The 10,864-nt window shown below is 44.1% G+C and overlaps 1 pseudogene; it reads right to left on the reverse strand.

Annotated features, from left to right (window-relative positions):
- Nucleotides 1–388: 388 nt before the first annotated feature.
- The window catches only part of LOC123488991, a 56,971-nt pseudogene continuing 46,495 nt past the window's right edge, over nt 389–10,864 (reverse strand).

The following is a 10,864-nucleotide window of genomic DNA, read 5'->3' on the forward strand; positions in this document are numbered from 1 at the left end:
CATTCTGTGTTCTCTGGAGAAACCCGTCCACGTCCACAAAGCAGTTTGGTTTTACTTTTCCAAATGCAGGCGTCCTTGTTTTTCTTCTTCCTGCGTCTTTCCTCCAATCATTTAAATCTATTATTAAAGCAAATGTATAGATGAAGCATTGAGTCCTCAAAGTCCCTCATGTCAAAACAGCAGCCCTGTTCTCCAAATGCACCCAGGAAGGACATTATACAGTCAATTATCATTATATTATTATGTACAGTGTCTGGTAAGGATTCCAAACAGCGTGGGCTAGCTGGCGAAGGAAGGTGCTGAAGCAGCCTTTCATATTGATCAGTAGAAAGGGCGAGTCTCTGAGTCTGGATCATTAGATGAGTTGATCAGTAGTCAGTTGAATTGATCAGTTGATGAATTGATCAGTTGAGCTGGTCTTCGATTGTTTCGAGCAGTCTCCGGCGGGAAGGAATTCCCAGCTACCGCTCCTGGTACATCTTCCCACACATACGACTCCCTGGAGACGGGAGAGGGAGAGATAGAGAGGGAAGGGAAGGAGAGAGAGGGAGGAAAAAGTATGGAAGAGAGAGAGGAAAGATAGAGAGGGGAGGAAAGAGAGGGGAGGAGAGAGAGGGAAAGAGAGAGAGAGAAAAAGAGGGAAAAAGAGAAAGGGAGGGAAAAAGAGAAGAAAGAAAGGAAAAGAAAGAAAGAAGAAGGAAGGAAGGAAGAAAAAAAAAGAAAGGAGAAAAAAAGAAAGATAGAGAAGGAAAAAAAAAGCAAAAGAAAGAAAGAGAGGAGGAGAAAGATAGAAGAAGAAAGAAAAAGAAGGGAAAAAAAAAAAAGGAAGGAAAGAGGAGAAAAAAGGAATAAGAAAAGAAAAGAAAGAAAGAGGGAGAGAAAGAAAAAGAGAAGGAGAGAGAAGAGAGAAAAAAGAGAAGAAAAAGAGAAGAAAGGAGGAAAGAAGAAGGGAAGAGAGAGGAAGAAAGAGAGGGGGAGGAGAGAGAGGAGGAGAAAGAGGAGAAGGAAAGGAGGGAAAGAGAGAGAGGGAAGGAAAAAAAAAAAGTATAGAGAGGAGAAGAGAAAGGGAAGGAGAAAGAGGAAAAGAGAGAGAGGGAAAGATAGAGAGGGGAGGGAAAGAGAGAGAGGGAAGGAAAAAGATGGAAGGAGAAGAGGGAAAGATAGAGAGGAGAGGAAGGAGAGAGAGGGAGGAGAAAGAGTGGAAGGAGAGAGAGGGAAAGATAGAGAGGGGAGGGAAGGAGAGAGAGAGGGGAGGAGAGAAGATGGAAGGAGAGAGGGAAAGATAGAGAGGGGAGGAGAGAGGGAAGGAGAAAGAGGGAAGGAGAAAAAGGGAAAGATAGAGAGGGGAGGAAGGAGAGAAAGAGGGGAGGAGAAAGGTGGAAGGAGAGAAAGGGAAAGATAGAGAGGGGAGGGAAGGAGAGAGAGGGGGAGAAAGAAAGATGGAAGGAGAGAGGAAAGATAGAGAAAGGAGGGAAGAAAAGGGAGGAGAAAGATGGACGGAGAGAAAGGGGTAGGGGGAGAGGGGGAGGGGAGAGGGAAGGTAGTGAGAGGGAAGGAGAGAGAGGGGAGGAGGGAGGGAGGGGGGAGGAAAGAGAGGAGAGAAAGAGAGGAGAGAGGGGAGGGGAGAGGGGGGGAGGAGAAGAGAGGGAAGGAGTAGAGATAGAAGGAAAGAGGGGGAGGGGAGGGAGGGGAGGGAGAGAGGGAAGGAGAGAGGGGGGAGGAGAGAGAGGGAGGGGAGAGAGGTAGGAGAGAGAGGGGGAGGAGAAAGAGGGAGGAAAGAGGGAGAGAGGGAGGAGAGAGGGGGAAGGAGAGAAGGGGAGGAGAGAGAGGGAGGGAGGGAGAGAGAGGGGAGGAGAAAGGTGGAAGGAGAGAAAGGGTAGGGGAAAGAGGGGGGGGGGAAAGAGGGGAGGAGAAAGAGAGAAGGAAGGAGAGAGGGGAGGGAGAGAGGGGGAGGAGAGAGAGAGGGAAGGGGTGAGATGGAAGGAAGAGAGAGGGGAGGGGGAGAGGGGGAGGAGAGAAGGAAGGAGAGAGAGGAGGATGGAGAGGGAAAAAAAGAAAGACAGAGGGGAGGAGAGGGGGGGGAAGAGAGAAAGGAAAGAAAGGGGAGAAGAAAGATGGACGGAGAGAGGGGAGGGAGAGAGGGGAGGGAGAGAGGGAAAGATAGAGAGGGGAGGAGAAGGGGAGGAGGAGAGAGGGAAGGGGAAAGAGAGGGAAAGATAGAAAGGGGATGAGAGAGGGGAGGAAAGGGGGAAAGAGAGGGAGGGAAGGAGAAAGGTGGAAGGGAGAGAGAGGGGGAGGAAAAAGGGGAGGGGGAGGAGAGAGAGGGGGAGGGGAGGGGGAGAAAGAGGATGGGGAGAGAGGAAGAAAGAAAGATAAGAGAGGGGAGGAGGAGAAAGGAAAGGAGAGGGGGGGGAGGAGAAAGGAAGAAAAAAAAGAGGGAAGAAAGAGGGAAGGAGAAAAAAGGGAGGGAGGGAGAGGAGAGAGAGAAGGGAAAGAGAAAAAAAAGGGAGGAGAGGGGGGAAAGGAGAGAAGAGGGGAAAAAGGAGAGGGGGTATCAGACAGTTCATTCAATATAAACTAGTAGTGATAAAGAGGTCTACCATCCAGGATAATATACCACTACAGTCAAAAGCCAATGGTCTCTCTACTAAATACTGTAGCTTTACTAAGGCAAGGTGCAATGAAAATGCTAACCTTGCACAAATGGCCTAAAGGGATTTGGAGATTTGTCTTTTTGCAGTCTTTACTTTTTCCTTTTCAATTGTTTGGTTCTCTTTCTCGTCTGTATTTGTTGTAGTCATTTCCCTGAGGTGAAATGGTTCTCTTTGTTTGTATTTGTTTGTAGTCATTTCCCTGAGGTCAAATGGTTCCACGCTTTAGTTTGTATTTGTTGTAGTCGTTTCCCTGAGGTCAAATGGTTTCCCTTTCAAGTTTGTATTGGTTGTAGTGATGTTTCCCTGAGGTCAAATGGTTTCTCTTTTTTTTTCTACAAATCAAAGCGTGTGTTCAGAGAGTGATGGAGCATAATGCTGATGATTCCAACAATAAGCGTATTTTTCTCCTCTGAGGCGCGGTGCTTAGCTAACCCACTGGGGAGAACAACATTGTTCTGTGAATGAAGGAGGAAAAAGTCTATTTTGTGTGTAGTTGTGTCCAAATCACACCCATTCCTATATAGTAGTGCACTACTTTTGACTAGAGCCCTACCTGGGCCCTGTTCAAAAAGGTGCACTACATAGAAATAGGGTCCATTTAAGTGTAACCTAGACTCTTACCTGGCCTGTGTGCTCTGTTTCGTCTTTGTTATTGAGATACATCACAAAAAATCTAAAAACAGAACGTTTTTTTTAGAATTAGCTTCAATCAGACCCAGCTGACAGATTGTTCAACTGACACACCCCATCACAACCCAAAATACAAGTCAACAACCACTGGACAGCCTCAAAACATGGTTCCACTATCATTTAGATCTCATGGATGGTCAGCCCTGGGTGGTTATTCTCTAGCCCCCCCTCTGTATAAAACAGGGGGAGGACACTTTGGTTGTGGCTTCAACTGCTGCATTGCCGCTTTAACAGAACGAGAGCAGAATAAAGCAGGAAATCAGTTTAATTCACTCTACCTCTGATCTTGTCTCTACTCTGCAGGAGTATGTGATCAATAGCCTCCTAATGCAACACAGAGACATGCGATTATCTTCCAGGAAAGTCTTAGAAAGAGGAACACAACAGGGATGCCCCCTCTCCCCACTCCTTTTCACTCTAGCGGTTCTGCAGAACCAACAAGACAACATTAAAGACCAAGTCCATATTATGGCAAGAACAGCTCAAATAAGCAAAGAGAAACGACAGTCCATCATTACTTTAAGACATGAAGGTCAGTCAATACGGAACATTTCAATAACTTTGAAAGTTTCTTCAAGTGCAGTTGCAAAACCCATCAAGCGCTATGATGAAACTGGCTCTCATGAGGACCGCCACAGGAATGGATGACCCAGAGTTACCTCTGCTACAGAGGATAAGTTAATTAGAGTTACCAGCCTCAGAAATTGCAGCCCAAATAAATGCTTCACAGAGTTCAAGTAACAGACACATCTCAACATCAACTGTTCAGAGGAGACTGCGTGAATCAGGCCTTCATGGTTGAATTGCTGCAAAGAAACCACTACTAAAGGACATCAATAATAAGAAGAGACCTTCTTGGGCCAAGAAACACGAGCAACGGACATTAGACCGGTGGAAATTTGTCCTTTGGTCTGGAGTCCAAATTTGATATTTTTGGTTCCAAATGCTGTGTCTTTGTGAGACGCGGTGTGGGTGAACGGATGATCTCCGCATGTGTATTTCCCACCGTAAAGTATGGAGGAGGAGGTGTTATGGTGTGGTGGTGCTTTGCTGGTGACACTGTCAGTGATTTATTTAGAATTCAAGGCACACTTAACCAGCATGGCTACCACAGCATTCTGCAGCGATACGCCATCCCATCTGGTTTGGGCTTAGTGGGACTATCATTTGTTTTTCAACAGGATAATGACCCAACACACCTCCAGGCTGTGTAAGGGCTATTCTCCAAGAAGGGAGAGTGATGGAGTGCTGCATCAGATGACCTGACCTCCACAATCCCCCGACCTCAACCCAATTGAGATGGTTTGGGATGAGTTGGACGGCAGAGTGAAGGAAAAGCAGCCAACAAGTGCTCAGCATATGTGGGAACTCCTTCAAGACTGTTGGAAAAGCATTCCAGGTTAAGCTGGTTGAGAGAATGCCAAGAGTGTGCAAAGCTGTCATCAAGGCAAAGGGTGGCTACTTTGAAGAATCTCAAATATAAAATATATTTTGATTTGTTTAACACTTTTTTGTTTACTACATGATTCCATATGTGTTATTTCATAGTTTTGATGTCTTCACTATTCCATAATGTAGAAAATAGTAAAAAATTAAGAAAAACCCTTGAATGAGTAGGTGTTCTAAAACTTTTGACCGGTAGTGTATGTCTCTACTCACAGATAGTTGGCCAAGTTGTGCTCCTGCAGGGTGTGGGTTTCGAAGCCGTGAGGCACTGTATCAAAGTAGTCGTTTCCAATTCCGCAGATGAAGCATTTGGTCTGCAAGAGAAAGACAGGTTTGTATGTGATGCTGTCAAAGCCAACTTCGACTGCAGCTGCTCATCTCTCTACATATCACTCAACACAGGGAAAGACGGCTCGGATTAATCTCATTTGAATTTCCAACACCAGTGTTTCACCTCTATAACCAAATGCTACAATAATACTCTGGCTCTGAGGGAAGGAACAGATACAGAGCATCAGACTGTATAAGACAGTGGTTCTTCAACGTCTCCTCGGGATCCCAGAACAACTAGAGCGTCTAACTCTCCTCAGGACCCCCAGTTCCTCAGATTCTCCAATCTCTCAGGACGCGCTCCAACCTCTCCTCAGGACCCCCAGCTCCAACCTCTCCTCAGGACCCCAGCTAATCTCCTGCGTTCTCCAACGTCTCCTCAACCCGTGACACTTCAACCCTCCTCAGACCCCAGACGTTCTCCAACCTCTCCTCAGGACCCCCAGACACTCCAACTCTCCTCAGGACCCCCAGTTGTTCTCCAACCTCTCCTCAGGACTCCAGACGTTCTCCAACCTCTCCTCAGGACCCCCAGACACTCTCCAACCTCTCCTCAGGACGCCAACTGTTCCATGTATTTAACTATTCCACAGCTAACACACCTGATTCAACCTGTCATCTAATCACCAAGCCCTTCACCTAGGTCAATCAGGTGAGATGGTTCAGAGCAACATCTTGGGGTCCCCGAGGAGAGGTTGGAGAACTCCTGGTGTCAGATATCAGTTCTGATTTTCCTGTCAGATGAGTTAGTTTTAACATAACCAGTCAAATAGCCCTTCAGCTGACAATACAATCAATCATTGATGCTTCGCCTCCACTCCCTACGACTAGGAGTCATCTAGCCCTAGTGTCCACGGATGCTTTCCCAAACGGCACCCCTATTCCCTATGTAGTGCACTACTTTTGACCATGGCCTATAGTGTGGTCAAAAGTAGTGCACTATAAAGGGAAAAGGGTGTTATTTGGGACGCACCAAATATCATACCACTGTTCAGCATGCAGATTGGTCCTGCAGGATATCACTGTCTTAACTCTCTCCTGCTTAGCCATGGGCTAACCGTGTCTTGAGGATAATAGTGTCCTGTAGTACTAATCCTGAACAGACCATAATATTATCTCCCCTTTAGCTGTTGAGTAAGATCCGGACTCAGTGGCTCCAGTGGTCTTCCAAGGATAATTGTCTCTCAGTTGGATGAGCTATTGATCCTCATTAGAGACACTGTTTGTTTTGTTGTCCTCAGATGACCATCTGAGAGACCAGCCACCATATCAACCAGGCTCCGTCGCCATCTGAGATCATCTTATCTACCGTACATAGTGCTACTGGATCCTGTCACAGTATTGTCATGTTCTGCCATACATGGTGACTCGCTTCAAACTATTTCAGAAAACATGTTTGTTTTGATAGTCTAGTCTAGAGAGAGTAAACCATTGTTATTTCTGGGAGAGCATCGTCTATATTGTAAGAACAAGCTAGGCTTGTCTCTGCTTCAGCGCTGTGGGGATATGACTAACTGTTAAGCTAGTCTTGTCTCTGTTTCAGCGCTGTGGGGAAATGACTAACTGTTAAAATAGGCTTGTCTCTGTTTCAGCGCTGTGGGGATATGACTAACTGTTAACATAGGCTTGTCTATGTTTCAGCTCTGTGGGGATATGACTAACTGTTAAACTAGGCTTGTCTCTGTTTCAGCGCTGTGGGGATATGACTAACTGTTAAACTAGGCTTGTCTCTGTTTCATTGCTGTGGGGATATGACTAACTGTTAAAATAGGCTTGTCTATGTTTCAGCTCTGTGGGGATATGACGAACTGTTAAACTAGGCTTGTCTCTGTTTCAGCGCTGTGGGGATATGACTAACTGTTAAACTAGGCTTGTCTCTGTTTCAGCTCTGTGGGGATATGACTAACTGTTAAACTAGGCTTGTCTCTGTTTCAGCGCTGTAGGGATATGACTAACTGTTAAACTAGGCTTGTCTATGTTTCAGTGCTGTGGGGATATGACTAACAGTTAAACTAGGCTTGTCTATGTTTCAGCGCTGTGGGGATATGACTAACTGTTAAACTAGGCTTATCTATGTTTCAGTGCTGTGGGGATATGACTAACTGTTAAACTAGGCTTATCTATGTTTCAGCGCTGTGGGGATATGACTAACTGTTAAACTAGGCTTATCTATGTTTCAGTGCTGTTGGGATATTACTAACTGTTAAACTAGGCTTATCTATGTTTCAGTGCTGTAGGGATATGACTAACTGTTAAACTAGGGTTGTCTCTGTTTCAGTGCTGTAGGGATATGACTAACTGTTAAACTAGGCTTATCTATGTTTCAGTGCTGTGGGGATATGACTAACTGTTAAACTAGGCTTATCTATGTTTCAGTGCTGTAGGGATATGACTAACTGTTAAACTAGGCTTATCTATGTTTCAGCGCTGTGGGGATATGACTAACTGTTAAACTAGGCTTGTCTCTGTTTCAGCTCTGTGGGGATATGACTAACTGTTAAACTAGGCTTGTCTCTGTTTCAGCGCTGTAGGGATATGACTAACTGTTAAACTAGGCTTGTCTATGTTTCAGTGCTGTGGGGATATGACTAACTGTTAAAATAGGCTTGTCTATGTTTCAGTGCTGTGGGGATATGACTAACTGTTAAAATAGGCTTGTCAATATTTCAGTGCTGTGGGGATATGACTAACTGTTAAACTAGGCTTGTCTCTGTTTCAGCGCTGTAGGGATATGACTAACTGTTAAACTAGGGGTTGTCTCTGTTTCAGTGCTGTAGGGATATGACTAACTGTTAAACTAGGCTTGTCTATGTTTCAGTGCTGTGGGGATATGACTAACTGTTAAACTAGGCTTGTCTATGTTTCAGCTCTGTGGGGATATGACTAACTGTTAAACTAGGCTTATCTATGTTTCAGTGCTGTGGGATATGACTAACTGTTAAACTAGGCTTATCTATGTTTCAGCGCTGTGGGGATATGACTAACTGTCAAACTAGGCTTGTCTATGTTTCAGTGCTGTGGGGATATGACTAACTGTTAAACTAGGCTTGTCTATGTTTCAGTGCTGTGGGCATATGACTAACTGTTAAACTAGGCTTGTCTATGTTTCAGTGCTGTAGGGATATGACTAACTGTTAAACTAGGCTTGTCTCTGTTTCAGTGCTGTAGGGATATGACTAACTGTTAAACTAGGCTTGTCTATGTTTCAGTGCTGTGGGGATATGACTAACTGTTAAACTAGGCTTGTCTATGTTTCAGCGCTGTGGGGATATGACTAACTGTTAAACTAGGCTTGTCTCTGTTTCATTGCTGTGGGGATATGACTAACTGTTAAAATAGGCTTGTCTATGTTTCAGCTCTCTTGGGGATATGACGAACTGTTAAACTAGGCTTGTCTCTGTTTCAGCGCTGTGGGGATATGACTAACTGTTAAACTAGGCTTGTCTCTGTTTCAGCTCTGTGGTGATATGACTAACTGTTAAACTAGGCTTGTCTCTGTTTCAGCGCTGTAGGGATATGACTAACTGTTAAACTAGGCTTGTCTCCCTGTTTCAGTGCTGTGAGGAAAGGACTAACTGTTAAACTAGGCTTGTCTATGTTTCAGTGCTGTGGGGATATGACTAACAGTTAAACTAGGCTTGTCTATGTTTCAGCGCTGTGGGGATATGACTAACTGTTAAACTAGGCTTATCTATGTTTCAGTGCTGTGGGGATATGACTAACTTGTTAAACTAGGCTTATCTATGTTTCAGTGCTGTTGGGATATTACTAACTGTTAAACTAGGCTTATCTATGTTTCAGTGCTGTAGGGATATGACTAACTGTTAAACTAGGGTTGTCTCTGTTTCAGTGCTGTAGGGATATGACTAACTGTTAAACTAGGCTTATCTATGTTTCAGTGCTGTGGGGATATGACTAACTGTTAAACCTAGGCTTATCTATGTTTCAGTGCTGTAGGGATATGACTAACTGTTAAACTAGGCTTATCTATGTTTCAGCGCTGTGGGGATATGACTAACTGTTAAACTAGGCTTGTCTCTGTTTCAGCTCTGTGGGGATATGACTAACTGTTAAACTAGGCTTGTCTCTGTTTCAGCGCTGTAGGATATGACTAACTGTTAAACTAGGCTTGTCTATGTTTCAGTGCTGTGGGGATATGACTAACTGTTAAAATAGGCTTGTCTATGTTTCAGTGCTGTGGGGATATGACTAACTGTTAAAATAGGCTTGTCTATATTTCAGTGCTGTGGGGATATGACTAACTGTTAAACTAGGCTTGTCTCTGTTTCAGCGCTGTAGGGATATGACTAACTGTTAAACTAGGGTTGTCTCTGTTTCAGTGCTGTAGGGATATGACTAACTGTTAAACTAGGCTTGTCTATGTTTCAGTGCTGTGGGGATATGACTAACTGTTAAACTAGGCTTGTCTATGTTTCAGCTCTGTGGGGATATGACTAACTGTTAAACTAGGCTTATCTATGTTTCAGTGCTGTGGGATATGACTAACTGTTAAACTAGGCTTATCTATGTTTCAGCGCTGTGGGGATATGACTAACTGTCAAACTAGGCTTGTCTATGTTTCAGTGCTGTGGGGATATGACTAACTGTTAAACTAGGCTTGTCTATGTTTCAGTGCTGTGGGCTGACTAACTGTTAAACTAGGCTTGTCTATGTTTCAGTGCTGTAGGGATATGACTAACTGTTAAACTAGGCTTGTCTCTGTTTCAGTGCTGTAGGGATATGACTAACTGTTAAACTAGGCTTGTCTATGTTTCAGTGCTGTGGGGATATGACTAACTGTTAAACTAGGCTTGTCTATGTTTCAGCGCTGTGGAGATATGACTAACTGTTAAACTAGGCTTATCTATGTTTCAGCGCTGTGGGGGATATTACTAACTGTTAAACTAGGCTTATCTATGTTTCAGTGCTGTGGGGATATGCCTAACTGTTAAACTAGGCTTATCTATATTTCAGTGCTGTGGGGATATGAATAACTGTTAAACTAGGCTTGTCTCTGTTTCAGCTCTGTGGGGATATGACTAACTGTTAAACTAGGCTTATCTATGTTTCAGTGCTGTGGGGGATATGACTAACTGTTAAACTAGGCTTATCTATGTTTCAGTGCTGTGCGATATGACTAACTGTTAAACTAGGCTTGTCTCTGTTTCAGCTCTGTGGGGATATGACTAACTGTTAAACTAGGCTTATCTATGTTTCAGCGCTGTGGGGATATGACTAACTGTTAAACTAGGCTTGTCTATGTTTCAGTGCTGTGGGGATATGACTAACTGTTAAACTAGGCTTGTCTCTGTTTCAGCGCTGTAGGGATATGACTAACTGTTAAACTAGGCTTGTCTCTGTTTCAGTGCTGTAGGGATATGACTAACTGTTAAACTAGGCTTGTCTATGGTTCAGTGCTGTGGGGATATGACTAACTGTTAAACTAGGCTTGTCTATGTTTCAGTGCTGTGGGGATATGACTAACTGTTAAACTAGGCTTATCTATGTTTCAGTGCTGTGGGGATATGACTAACTGTTAAACTAGGCTTATCTATGTTTCAGTGCTGTGGGGATATGACTAACTGTTAAATTAGGCTTGTCTCATGTTTCAGCTCTGTGGGGATATGACTAACTGTTAAACTAGGCTTGTCTATGTTTCAGCTCTGTGGGAATATGACTAACTGTTAAACTAGGCTTATCTATATTTCAGTGCTGTGGGGATATGACTAACTGTTAAACTAGGC

This window comes from Coregonus clupeaformis, unplaced genomic scaffold (genome assembly GCF_020615455.1).
Source record: "Coregonus clupeaformis isolate EN_2021a unplaced genomic scaffold, ASM2061545v1 scaf2647, whole genome shotgun sequence".
In the NCBI taxonomy this organism is placed as follows: Eukaryota; Metazoa; Chordata; class Actinopteri; order Salmoniformes; family Salmonidae; genus Coregonus; species Coregonus clupeaformis.